This window comes from Somniosus microcephalus, chromosome 11 (genome assembly GCF_052327205.1).
Source record: "Somniosus microcephalus isolate GS21.2 chromosome 11, FLI_Smic_1.0, whole genome shotgun sequence".
Taxonomy (NCBI): Eukaryota; Metazoa; Chordata; class Chondrichthyes; order Squaliformes; family Somniosidae; genus Somniosus; species Somniosus microcephalus.
The window spans coordinates 29875854-29890020 of record NC_140997.1 but is presented as its reverse complement, the minus strand read 5'-3'; the positions used below and the strand labels follow the sequence as shown (position 1 = coordinate 29890020).

The following is a 14167-nucleotide window of genomic DNA, read 5'->3' as shown; positions in this document are numbered from 1 at the left end:
TGCAGCAGTGCAGGGAAATTGGACATCAGTTTCATGCTCCAGTTGCTATTCAGTGGGAAAGTGGATGAAAATGCTTACCCTGCAGATCAGTGCATCTGTCATGTGTTTAATACAATTGAGGGCAGCACATGGGCTGTACTCTAGATGAGAGCCATGAAGACAGAAAAGTTGAGGGTGAAGGTGATCTTCTATTGCCACTGGCAGGTCTACATTATAAGTTGCACAAGAGATTCTGCACACCGCTCATGTAAATCAGCAGGCAGCAACAAAATTCCGGTGCTGCCTGCGCTCCTTTTGCGGGCGGCCGTTAGCTTTGGCCCGTAGTGTCACCGGCCATTTTCTGGCCTAATCGAATTTCTAGGCCATAGAGTCTTGTGCCAGTTGGTTAGTCAAGAGATAGCCAATGAAGGAGCTTGCTTTAAAAATGCTCCAACTCCAGTATTTCATTATTGAGGTAGTACAAGGCGAACGAAGAGATGCCAGGGAGATCAGCTAGCACCAGAGATGGGCTGCCAACAGTTGCTGTTATTCCACCTACCAAGTGTTCTTGCAGCAGTTGAGACCACTCCACAACTGGCTCCGTGCTGGCTCGAAGCTTGGAAGGGCAGCTGGCCTCAGTCATTGTCAGGTACGAAAGAAAGAACTTGCATTTATATAGCACCTTATAATGTCCTCAGGGCATCTCAGAGCACTTGGCAACAAGTTCATTACTTCTGAAGTGGAGTTACTGTTCAAATATGGGCAAACGTGGTAGACAATTGTGCACAGAAAGGACACCCAAAGAGCAAATGAATGACGAGTTAGTCTGTGTTTTGGTGATGTTGGTTGAAGAAGGAATGTTGGCCGTGGCACTGAGAGAACTCTCTGCTCATCTTTGAACAGTGCCATGGGATTGGATATGTCCTCCTGAATAGATGGATCCTTAGTTTAATGTCGCATCTGAAAGACAGCACTTCCAACAACTTAGCACTGTCTCAACACTGCACTGAAGTTTCAGCTAGATTGTGTGTTGAAATCCAAGAGTGGGGCTTGAACTCACAGCCTCCTAACTCAGAGGCAAGTGAGCCAAGCTGAGAGGTAGGTGCACCAAGGCCTGCAGATATGGTAGGTGGAATAACAGCAACTGTTGGCAGCCCATCTCTGGTGCTAGCTGATCTCCCTGGCATCTCTTCGTTCACCTTGTACTACCTCAATGATGAAATACTGGAGTTGGAGCATTTTTAAAGCAAGCTCCTTCATTGGCTATCTCTAGACTAACCAACTGGCACAAGACTCTATGGCCTAGAAATTCGATTAGGCCAGAAAATGGCCGGTGACACCACGGGCCGAAGTTAACGGCCGCCCGCAAAAGGAGCGCAGGCAGCACCGGAATTTTGTTGCTGCCTGCTGATTTACATAAGCGGTGTGCAGAATCTCTTGTGCAACGCGTTCTTTCCGGCGCTAACCTCCGCAGGAGGCTGAGGGTCACGTCTGAAGGATCGGTGCGGCGTTCTCGGGCAATGTGCCAATTCGGATCATTTGGTGGCAGCTCCTGGGTTTTGCTGGGTCAGGAGGTATCGAGTCCGCTGATGGCCCTTGTAGGGTTAGGGCGTTGTGCTTTGTGGCACATTAGGAGGCATTTGTTTGTCCACGGCTCCCCTCTTACTTTCGCGGACAGTTGTCTAGGTCTTGTGTGGGGTCCACAACTGGTTACCAGACTGCCTGGTATTCCCACCTTGGCTGGCTGCCATAGGTCCGCAGATGTTTCACCCAGCTGGTTGCTGTGTGGAGGTTTGTGCTCCATCATGGTGCTGGAGGGGGATGGGAACGCACCATCTTGCAGCGAGCAGGGACACTGCGCTAGCCTGCATATCACATAGGGGATTCACTCCCTGGTGAGTGAGTCTTAAAGCACAGGCTCAGATCGGGAGGGACTGTGACTGGAAACACCACGTAAAGTCTGTGCATGAGAAATCAATTGAAATACATTTTAAAAAGAGGGAAACATGAACTCTTGGTCAGGAGTTTACTGGTGTAAATGGTGCAGAAGAGAATTCAATTACATTTTTAACAACAGCAGACTTTTGAAGAACTCTTGGTGAGAATATGGTGTTAAGCCTTTTAAAAATAGACTTCCAAATTTTGCATCTTATTTTATCAGTTCCTAAACTAGAAAACCCAATGTATAAAATTTAAGGAAATGCAGCTTTGATTTTTTTTCTGAGATTCTTACAACTGTAGCACAGCATAGTTTATTTTAAAAGTATTTACCTCCTGTAATGTCTGACTGAGCAGAGGTGGGGGGGGGCGGGGAGAGATTTGGTGCATCTCATTGGAAGCAGTTATCTCAGCAGCTGTTTACTGTATGGGTTCTAGCTCACCATCGCTTTCTCCCGCCTCTCTGCGCTGTCAACGGCTGCACACATCTGCATGCTTTGGAGAGGGCAGTAAGAGGAACGGCGAGCTCCAAAATGGATGTGTGTGTATCAAGTTGGCATTGCACATCGATTGACATCATGCTCCTGCTAATTAAAATACTTACGGCGAGCGCAGGCAACGGCAGTGCTGCCGACCTGATGAAAATGGCGGCCGCAGCGGGACCCACCGGAAGCGGGCAGAAGTGAAGCGGCCGCCATTTTTTTCAGCAATATGTGCCTTAATGGCCAGCACTAAACCCTCCAATTTCTCGGCCAAAAGCTTGCAATTAGATGCCTTTTTAGCTTTGAGAAATAACAGCGGGTTCATTTCTGCCCTCAACTATATTTCCCTTGTCAAGCAGCCCCCAGATAGGAAATGAGGAGCAGATTGAATACTTTCTGGACTAAAATGGGGAAAAAAATCGCTAAATAAGCAGTCGAATTGCAGTCAATGATTAGCTTCTTGTTGCAACAACCAAGGCAAACTCTCTTTATGAAAGAGCAACTAGCATTGCTGAATGGATCTACCATGCAGCTCTTATTTTATATGGATGCCAGGCTTCTGCAGCACTGTTTAGGGGCTGGAAACACAATATGGAGGTGTGGGGCAACTTACATACGTTCCAGGACCTTAATGAATCTTGTGCATGCCTGGCGCATTAGCCTTCAACACCAGAGTCACTGTCTGTCAGCCGTGGTTCAGTGGTAGCATTCTCACCTCTGGGTCACAAGGTTGTGGGTTCATAGTCCCATTCCAGAGACTTGAGCACAAAGTCTAGGGTGACATTCCAGCGCAGTACTGAGGTGTCGTCCTTTGGATGAGACGTTAAGCCGAGGCCCCATCTGCCACCTCAGGTGGACGTAAAAGATCCTATGGCACTTCTCGAAGAAGGGCAGGGGGAGATCTCCCCCAGAGTCCTGGGCCAATATTTATTCCTCAACCAATATCACTGCAGCAGATTATCAGGTCATTATCACATTGCTGTTGGTGGGATCTTGCTGTGCACAAATTCGCTGCCATGTTTCCAGCATTACAGCAGTGAGTGCACATCAAAAAGTCCTTAATTGGCTGTAAAGGGTTTTAGGATGTCCTGAGGTTGTGAAAGGCGCTATAGAATTGATAACAGATTATGTGATCTGCTGTAACGGAGCTGGGCCTCAGTGCCGCAAAAATACGAGCCATCAGGGCCACGGGCACATTATCACTCCCAGTCCCAGTCAGCTGGAAACTCTGGCACATTTATATGCAGCTGTGGGCTGCTATCACTTTCTTCGCCGGAAAAAAGACAGGAGCCTCTCAAATTCCACAGGGGTTCTCTCGGTTTCTCGCCATAGCGCCAGCTGAAAACAGCTGTTTATGTCATTTCCCCGGGGATTTCATGAGTCTTTCGATGGAGTTAAGGTGGGAAACCAGTAGAACCCCCTATGGAATTTCAGGGTCTGAATGACTGTCTTTTTAAGCAATATTATATTTATATGTATGTATGCTATAAAGGCTAAGACTATGTGAATATCAACAAGCTGTAAATTAGACTATAACAAACCTCATGTTGTCTGAAGAAGTGGAACGGGGTTGTGTGCACAGTGAGGAGAAACGTTTATTGTCTATCAGCAGAAAAATGTTTTATCCTGGAAATAGCAACATCTTAAAGAGATATTTTAAACTCACACATTACATGTCAGAACTTTAGCCAGCATTCTTTTTCTTTCTTAACGGACCACATTTTCAAATAAAATACGGCGGTGGATTATTTAGTAAAATGCAAATATTTACATTGGCTGAATTCCGACTTGGTTTGGGATCACTCAAAACTTTGCAGTAATGTACAATAGCCGTACACTTGCACTATGCTATCTACTCCGTGCTCTGCTGCTCAACTCTCCTCTAAGCTTATACAAGGGGTAATTTTACAAGTTCATGCTCCCACTTCGCGCACTCAGAGCACATAGCGGGAATTCCGACGTGAAGATCAGCGGGACTTTCAACAATTCATTTTAATGGACAGAATATCCTGTGGGGCCTGCTGACCTCCATAGCCAAACCCCTGAGCCCCAGTTTGTAAACCCACCGTGAACGGGGCAGGTTCAGACCGGACCCGCTTTACACCGCGACCGATTTTAACCCTTCATTGACGTCAGCACGGAAACCTGTGACCCTTCTGGTCAGTGTGACTCAGTTCCACATTGAGCACATTGGGGTGGCGGTGGTGGGAGGAGAGGTTAAAAGGTTAACTTTTTAAAATTAAACTCATACAACAGTACACACAAAGAACTTTGTGCTGAGGGAGTTGTGAAGCTTTGGGACTCTCATATACATAGCCTTGATTTTGATAGAACTGTTAAATGTGTTTAAAACAGGACCTATCCAATCCCACTCCTTTACAACCTAATGGTGGTAGAATAAATAGGATGCTCAAGGCCTCACTTGTTTCTGTTGTGGTGATTGATTAAGGGGCATGGTCTTTACTTGAAAGAGTCTGGCAAACTTTTCATTTGTTTGTTAGACAAGAGGACTAGATGATGCAATTTGTGTCAAAATTAGTGCATTGCGGAAACATAATTGTGTTGCTTTCCTTGCGTACAACATCATCATGGTGGCAATGACACATAGCTGTCTGGCTGTTGTACCACCACACCCATGAATTCAGTATTGCAACTGTTATTCTATGCACAGTGTTAGGTTAGTGACAAAATCAGAGAAGGAGGGACGAGACAATGAATGAATTCCCCAGCCTTTGAAGCCTACCATTAAAGCATTAGGGTGTGGCTGGCAGAAGCGCTGTGAGATGAGGTTATGTCTGTCAACAAAGGTTAACAAAGCCATAAAAAAAATGCAAACAAAGCACTGGGGTTAATTCCTAGAGGAATATAATTCAAAAGTGGGGAAGTTATGTTAAATTTATATGGAACTGTGGTTAGACCACACTTAGAGCACAGTTCTGGCCTCCACATAGGGGCACTGGGGAAGGTGCAATAAAAATTTACAAGGATGATACGAGAACTGAGGATACAATTATCAGGAAAGACTGAACAAACTGGGGCTCTTTTCTCTAGAAAAGAGAAGACTGAGAGGTGACCTGATAGCTATCTTTACAATTATGAAGGGGTTCGATAGGGTAAACAACAACAACAACAACTTGCATTTATACGGTGCGTTTAACGTAGTAAAATGTCAATTATCAAACAAAATTTGACACCGAGCCACATAAGGAGATATTAGGACAGGTGAACAAAAACTTGGTCAAAGAGGTAGGTTTTAAGGAGCGTCTCAAAGGAGGAAAGAGAGGTAGCGAGGTTTAGGGAGAAAATTCCAGCGCATAGGGCCTAGGCAGCTGGGTGCATGGTCGCCAAATCAGGGGTGCGCAAGAGGCCAGAATTGAAGGAACGCCGAGATCTCAGAGGGTTATACAGCTGGAGGAAGATACAGAGATAGGGAGGGGCGAGGCCATGGAGGGATTTGAAAACAAGGATGAGAATTTTAAAATTGCTGCGTTGCCGAACCGGGAGCCAATGTAGGTCAGCGAGCACAGGGGTGATGGGTGAACAGGACTTGGTGTGAGTTAGAATAAGGGCAGCAGAGTTGTGGGTGAGCTCAAGTTTACAGAGGGTGCAAGGTGAGAGGCTGGCCAGGAGAGCATTGGAATAGTCGCGTCTACAGGTTTCAGCAGCAGATGAGCTGAGGCAGGGGCGGAGACGGGCGATGTTATGGAGGTGGAAGTAGAGAAGATGTTTTCACTTGTGGGGAAATCCAAAACTAGGGGCCATAAATATAAGAGAGACACTAAGAAATCCAATAAGGAATTCAGGAGGAACTTCTTTACTCAGAGAGTGATTAGAATGTGAAACTTGATGCATTTAAGTGGAATCTAGATAAGTACATGAGGGAGAAAGGAATAGAAGGATATGTAGACAGGTAACTTGAAGTAAGGTGGGAGGAGGCTCATCTGGTGCATAAACACTGGCATAGACCTGTTGAGTTGAATGGCCTGTTTCTGTGCTGTACATTCTAAGTAATCCTATGTAATCTTGCTGTGTGACTGTGTGCTTTCAATAGTTTGGATCTCAGTAATGGCTGCTATTTGAGTGTCGCAGAACTCTGACTCAAAAGAAGAATGATGAAAGAATCGAATCATGTGGAGTTTCTCTATTTTACTAGAGTAAATGGACTATATGTGGGGTAATTCAAAATTCTCATCCTTGTTTTTAAATCACTCCATGACCTCGCCCCTTCCTATCTCTGTAATCTCCTTCAGCCCCACAACCACCGCCCCCCCCCCCGAGATATGTGCGCTCCTCTAATTCTGCCCTCTTGAGTATCCCTGATTATAATCACTCAACCATTGGTGGCCGTGCCTTCTGTTGCCTAGGCCCTAAGCTCCGGAATTCCCTGCCTAAACCTCTCCGCCTCGCTACCTCTCTTTGCTCCTTTAAGACGCTCCTTAAAACCTACCTTTTTGACCAAGCTTTTGGTCACCTGCCCTAATTCCGCCTTATGTGGCTCGGTGTCAAATTTTTTTCTTATAATACTCCTGTGCAGCGCCTTGGGACGTTTTACTACATTAAAGGCGCTATATAAATACAAGGGCCTAGAAATTCAGTTGTTAGCGCCAGCCGCTAGCGCCTTAGGAGGAGGAGAAGTGGGGCGCTAATTGGCTAGCGCCCGGGCGCGGCGCAATCTGCGCCTCTCGCGAACTTCACTCAAGATTTAGCAGCGGCGCAAAACTGCAGCGCCCGCTCAGCTGCGCGCACAGATCCTGACGTCATTTCATGGTGCAACGCCCTTGGTGCGCCCCGAACCGGAACTTCAGTGGCGCCGCCCTTCTGTGTGCCTGGCGCCCCTAGCGACTGGTAGAGGGGAACGGTTCCCAGTCGCTGTGGGGCGCGGGGGACGCTATTTAAAGGGGACTCCTCCTGCATTATAAGTGGCAGCCATTTTGTGGCAGTCCTGTGTGAGAGACGGATATTTGGAGAGACACAAAGGGAGAGAGCTTTCTGCTTTGACTCGGCGCTCACACAGGTACTTCTGGCTTCAGGCCAGAGCTTTGCACTTGGATTTAACTTTCAGTGCCATAGTCTTGAGTCGCCATATATAATGGGGGCTGCAATGGGTGGAAACGTTGGCTTACTGCATTGCATTCAAAGGGCTCAGAGACGCCGTGAGAGAGTGCCAGTCATGGCCAGACGGAGAAGGGCCAACAGGCGTCGGCACAGGAGGCCTTACCCACCCAGGGTATACCGCCAGCAGTTCTCATATCTGAACACGTCTGAGGAGCAGTGTGTTCGGAGGCTGCGATTCAGAAGGGAGGTGGTCACTGAGATCTGCCATCTGCTTTGCAGAGATCTGCAGCCACAGCTGAGGAGCAGGATGTCTCTGTCGGTGGCAGTGAAGGTGACGGTAGCGCTCAACTTCTATGCCACCGGCTCCTTCCAATCTGCTATTGGGGACATTGCCAACATCTCCCAGTTTGCGGTACATTGCTGCATCCACCAGGTGACCAATGCCCTTTTCAGAAGGAGACGTCAGTACATCTCCTTCCCCATGACCCTGGACAAGCAGCAAGAGTGTGCAATGAGATTTGGAGGAATAGCGGGCTTCCCCATGGTCCAGGGCGCCATTGACTGCACGCATGTGGCTTTGCAGGCACCGCTAGAGAATGCCGAGGATTACCACAACCGGAAGGGCTACCATTCACTCAACGTCCAGTTGGTGTGTGACCACAGGCAGCTCATACTAGCTGTCAATGCCTGCTTTCCAGGCAGCAGCCACGGTGCCTTCATCCTGCACCAGACTTCTGTGGCAGACATTTTCGAAGCCCAGGCTCACCCACGAGGATGGCTCCTCAGGGATAAAGGCTATCCTTTGTGCACCTGGCTGATGACCCCGCTCCATGCGCCCAGCACCCCTGCTGAAGAGCGATACAATGACAGCCATCAAGCTACCAGGAACATCATTGAGCACACAATCGGCATGCTCAAGCAACAGTTCTGCTGTCTGGACCGTTCCGGAGGAGCCCTACAGTACTCGCCTGAGCGAGTCTCCCATTTCGTTGTAGTGTGCTGCATGCTGCACAACCTGGCTGTCCTCAGGACTCAGCCACCGCCAGCAGACATTGGAAGACCACCAAAGGAGGAGGAGGAGGAGGAGCACCAAGACGGGAGGGAAGCACAAAGTGCAAGGGCCGTCCGTCGGCGGCTTATTGCAACTCGGTTCTAGGCCCCCTCTCAGGGAATGGCTTGTGCCAATGAAAGAACATGAATGGAGCCGCTCCGCAAGCCCTCAGCCGGTCAAGGCAACAAATAGTTCAAAGTGCAAACATGGACAATGTGATTAAAGAAATTTTTTTACTGTGCAAACTCTGTGCCCTTCCAGCATGACAAACTAATTCAGATAAACCCCCCAAAAAACAGTCAGAGACATAACTGGCTCTCACAACCTTCAGAAAATGAAAAAAACAGTTAAACAAAATAGACCATGATCCTCGGCCTTCATATAAAAAACAAACACAACAGTCTCGGCCTTCGTAAAAAACAAACACAACAGTCTCGGCCTTCATATATAAACAAAACATTATCGGCCTTCATATATAAACACAACATTTGGCCACACCTTCTACTTTTTCCCCTGTGAGGGTGATCCGCCTCGCTTCCGCAAATGGCCCCTTCCCGCCCTGCAGCTCCTCCTCAATGGGACCCCAGTGGCTGCAGCAAGGCTGGGGGAAGGCTGCTGAGGGTCAGATGGTGAGACAGCAGATGCCCTTGGGGGACGGCCTGGACCAGCTCTGGGCCTGGAGGGCCCGGCTGCTGACTGCTCCAACTCTGCTTGGACAGCAGCAGTCTGTCCTACGGGTGGTGGCAGCTGCAGTGGAGGAGTGACAGTGTTGGCTGCAGGAATGCTGCCAACCTGACAGAGCACGGGCACTCCCTGGTCGGCTGATACACTGGCCCTCGCATGGGCCAGCACTGCAGCATGCACAGCAATCTGCTGAAGCACAGACTGCTGGGCTGCTGCGGCGCGGCGAGGGCCCCGGCGATGCCTGGCTGATCCAGCGAGGGTGGCAGCAGTTAGTGCCCGTGTGGCCCTGATCTGTGTCTACATCAGACCAGCCAGTGAATGCACGGCACAACTGAGCACTTGGCTGGAAGCCGCCTGTGATGCAGCGAAGTCCTGCTGACTCCTAGCCTGTGCTGCCATGAAGTCCTGCAGACTCCTTGCCTGTGCTGCACTGAATTCTTGCAGCCTCCTGGCCTGTGCTGCCCCGAATTCCTGAGCACTCCTTGCCAGTGACTCTATGGAGTCAGGCATCCTTGCCACTGCAGCCATGAGCTCAGTGTGCCTGCGCTCAGCCTGGGCGCCCATTTCACCAAGGAGCCGCACCTCCTCTGCGCTCACCGTAGCAGGACTCGAGGCCACACTCTCCCTCCGGGGAGAAGGCCGCCGAGCTTCCCCACCCCTCCCGCGTTGCTGCAGCCCGCTGGGCCCCGGAGCTTCACTCTCCTCAGACCCTTCCCCTCTGCTCCCCTCTAGGGAAGACGTGTCCCCATCATGGCCATGGGCTGCCTCGGCTGAGGGTGGCACTGATGGGCCGGCTTCCTCTTCCTCCTCCTCGAATTCAGAATCACTGACAGTGGCAGCTTGAGGGCCCACCTCCTCCCCTGGCGAATCAGCATCTGAAAGCAGGGAGGCACAAGAGTTGCTTTAGAGTGAGGACAGGGCGGCAGCGAGGGAGGCATGAGTGCTGCTATGCACTGCATTGGTTCGATAGTGGCAAAGGATGCTGGTGTGAGGCACAAGTGGAAAGAGAGAGGTCAAAAAGGTGATGACCTTATCATTGCTGTCCATAACAGGGTCGGCATCTCCACTGGCGACGGGGCCAATCAGCCGGCCTGCCATAATGCGCTCCACATGCTGCTCCAGGTCGCTGAGCTCTTTGAGGTCAGGACGACCTCCCCCGGTCCGTCGCTGCTGCCTGCGATTGTGGGCCAGCTTGCCCTGCAAGAGAAAGGATGGCCTCTAAGTACAGTGTCAAGCCCTGATCTTGCCTGCACTGCCTCCCATGGTGGAATAGCCCTGACAGTGTCAAGCCCTCATCTTGCCTGCACTGCCTCCCATGGTGGAATAGCCCTGACAGTGTCAAGCCCTGATCTTGCCTGCACTGCCTCCCATGATGGAATAGCCCTGACAGTGTCAAGCCCTCATCTTACCTGCACTGCCTCCCATGGTGGAATAGCCCTGACAGTGTCAAGCCCTGATCTTGCCTGCACTGCCTCCCATGGTGGAATAGCCCTGACAGTGTCAAGCCCTCATCTTGCCTGCACTGCCTCCCATGGTGGAATAGCCCTGACAGTGTCAAGCCCTCATCTTTCCTGCACTGCCTCCCATGGTGGAATAGCCCTGACAGTGTGTAACGTGCTGAATGTGCAAGTGGTTTTCATGAGAGTCCCATAGCTCTTGGATGAGGGCTGGGCATTGGGGCTTTCAGGTCCCTTTGGCCAGAAACTGAGGTGCACATGCAGGGATGAACAGGATAGTGGAAAGGGTACTCACCCTGACAACCCGATTGAGGTCGTTGAACTTTTTCCTGCATTGAAGTGCAGTCCTGGCAACCATGCTGTTGGTGGTCACCCTGTTTGCCACCTCCCTCCAGGCTTTTCGGTATTCGCTGGGAAGCGGCCTCCTCCCACTGTCAGGGAAGAGGACAGGTCGCCTGCGCTCTACTGCGCCAACCAGTAGCCTCAGGGCACCCTCGCTGAAGCGCTCCGCTCGCTCCCTAGCCTTCTGCATGGTCCTGGGCATAGAAATGATGATCCAGCAATGGTCAGGCCTTGCTTCAGGGCTGCAGTGTGCCAAACAAGTCCACCCTCCCCCTTTAAGAGCTGACCGGCGCCAGTGTGTCTGCTTTCAATCAGCAACTCGCCGCACCTGCACTGCGCCCGCCCTTGGTGTTAGCGCCTCAGCTCGCCGGCTTAGCGCCTTATGATAGTCATGCATCGCCTGCTTTAGCGCAGCAGCAACCTCTTGGGGTGATGCATCTCAATTTTGGCGAAGGTGGCGCTAAGTTGTGCCGGGCGCTAAATTTAGCGAACGCCTGGCTGTAGCGCCCCAAACGTGGCGATACTGAATTTCTAGGCCAAGTTGTTGTTGTAAGACACACGGGCTTTCCACCGCACTTTCGTTAAAGTTCTGGTGGTGAAGTAGGAGCAGCTCCGAAGAAATTCACAGCCTAAGTTTGTATGCAAATCTGTGCCAATTCAAATCTTTCCTGGGGGCGGGCAGGGTTCGCCAGGCAACTAGATGAATATCTACAGGCACAGACATTGATTGAAACTAAGAAGCTCAAAAATTCATAAACAGAGCTTGTGGCATGTGTACTGTTGACAATTCATAAGAATCAACCATTACCTGTCACGATATTACAGATCTATGTAAAGCTTGCCAGTCAATTACTAAGCAAAAGCAAGGTCAGAAATGACATAGTACAAATGTTCCATTGAGTGTTAGATTCTACCTGAATCCAGCAGTGTAACAAAAGAATCTCCACTACATAATAACCGTTAGCATTATGGTACTCCAGACTATCACCACAGTTAGTAAGAACAAAAAGTGCAGAAAAGTTGCATTCAGCCTCTTTGACCAAGCTTTTGGTCACCTGCCCTAATTTCGCTTTATGTGGCTCGGTGTTGTTCCTAATGCTGTGGCTGGAACAGTTTTGTCTCCTAAACATTAAAGAGAGTGATTAAATGGCTACTGAAAGGGAACTCGTAGCAGTTTTAAGTTTTGTAGCACAGAACAATCTTAAGACTGCACCTCAGTACAACTCTTGCTACTTAAGAGTCAAAATTGATTGGTGCCACAGCAAAGCCAGACAATAAAAATAACCTCCGGTGACTGTGTAAGCAGCTGGGCTTCATTTGCAACTCATTTGTTTCATTTTTTAAAGCAATTTGTTCTGTAGCATTAGTGAATGTTCTGACGTTTACCCTGTCCTTTGTCATTAATCCCATGTTGATTTATCTCAGCTTGTTGAGTGTCTTGGTAAGTTTCCATATCGCAGGGATCCGTTAGTGAGAAAGGAAGGGCTGGGAGCAATATGTTTGGGAAAGGTGCTAAGAAACCACATGAAGAAACAGTCATTATGTGACCGGTGGCAAGAAATGGGCAAAATTGCAACTCATTGAGGTCGGTTTTCACTGTCATCGCCTGGCATTCTCTCTCTCTCAGGCAGTCCCTCAGAACTGAGGATGATTGCTTCCACATTAAAAATGAGTTCGCAGGTGACTGATGAGTCCAATGCGGGACCTACAGTCTCTGTCACAGGTGGGGCAGACGGTGGTTGAAGGGGCAGGTGGCTGGGGAGCTTGGGTTGACGTGCACTCCTTGCGCTGCTTGCGCTTGGCTTCTGCTTGCTACCGGCGAAGAGATTCGAGGTGTTCGAGTCTGGCATTAACGGGGCAGTAATGACTTAATTTAAATAGTTATGTTTAACATCATACTTTCCTTTATTGATGATATAATTTGGTGATAGACATTTAATAATATGATTTGGAATTCAAAGTAGGTAATCTAAAACATTCCTCACAGACGTCACTGTAAATATGCTGAAGGGAATTAGCAAAAATTCTAGTAAAATATTCGATGAAATTAGTTGCCGTGAAGTAAAATTCTCCCTCCTATTATTGTGTTCCTCAAGTGGAAACCACTTTTTATATTTTAGATAATAAATATCGAGGAGGGGAGACTTTAATTTGCTGCTCTCTTACTTAACAGCCGTTGGCCTTCACTTGGCACTTCCCTATGGTAACACAGCCGAGAGTGCTAACTCAGCGAGCGGCACCACACACTGGCACTCCAGTAAACTGCAACACCTGCCACGCTGTCCCTGTGAGTGAGGGCAGCCTTCACAGAACATTTTACAGGTTTGGCCAGTTGATAATATGAAGGAACTAGCCTGCTGGGGGTGTGGGGGTGGGGGGGGGGGTGGTTTGCAGGAAAGGGAGAGGAAGACTGGTTTTATAAAGCAGCATTGTTGGAGAGGAGGAAGATTTTGGAGAGAAAAATATATTGCACTGAATTGAAATTGTAGTGTATGTAACCTGTACCACCTTAAGAGGATACCTTAAGGTGATGGACTACTTTTTGATGGCTCCTGTACATTGTAGTACCGGTGGTGACCACACCGGTATATAAACCCTGCGGAGCAAAGTTGTATCCCAGTTCAGCCTTGACCCTCAATCACTAAAGACCTGTTTAATTATTTCTGTAGTCTGTGTCCTGTTATTCAGCATAACTACATTTGAAAACACAGACTCAACAGAAATGGTTTTCCACAAGATTTTAAAAGAACTTGCGTCGGAATCAATCTCGTCAGAGCTGATCAAGAAGCTAACATTTGCAGGTGCTGGAAATCTGAAACAGGATCAGAAAATGCTGGAAACACTCAGTAAGCATCTGTGGAGAGAACAGACACGTTACTGTTACAGGTGCGAACACTCTCTCTGAGCTACAAGAAGTGACGGATGAGCAGCGCTGAAAAAAGAACATAAACAAAGGGAAGGGGGAGGGGGTAAAAACACCCACACCAGAGAAGAAATAGAATGACCTTTAAAGTGGAAAACAGGAGATGGTTAAATGGCAGGGATGGTATTAATATGAGACAATAGGAGGCATAATGACATAAGGGAATAAAAGAAATTAAAGCTAGTTACGAGACACAGTGAATGTGTGAATAGGTTCGGGGGTTAAGGTAAGGCAGGTAGAAAATGGCAAAGTGAAG

At 48.8% G+C, this 14167-nt stretch overlaps 1 protein-coding gene across 1 annotated transcript in view; it reads left to right on the top strand.

Annotated features, from left to right (window-relative positions):
• LOC147110442 (maestro heat-like repeat-containing protein family member 1) overlaps nt 1-14167 on the top strand; it is a 119586-nt gene that overhangs the window by 58328 nt on the left and 47091 nt on the right. The gene's annotated exons all lie outside the window — the stretch shown is intronic.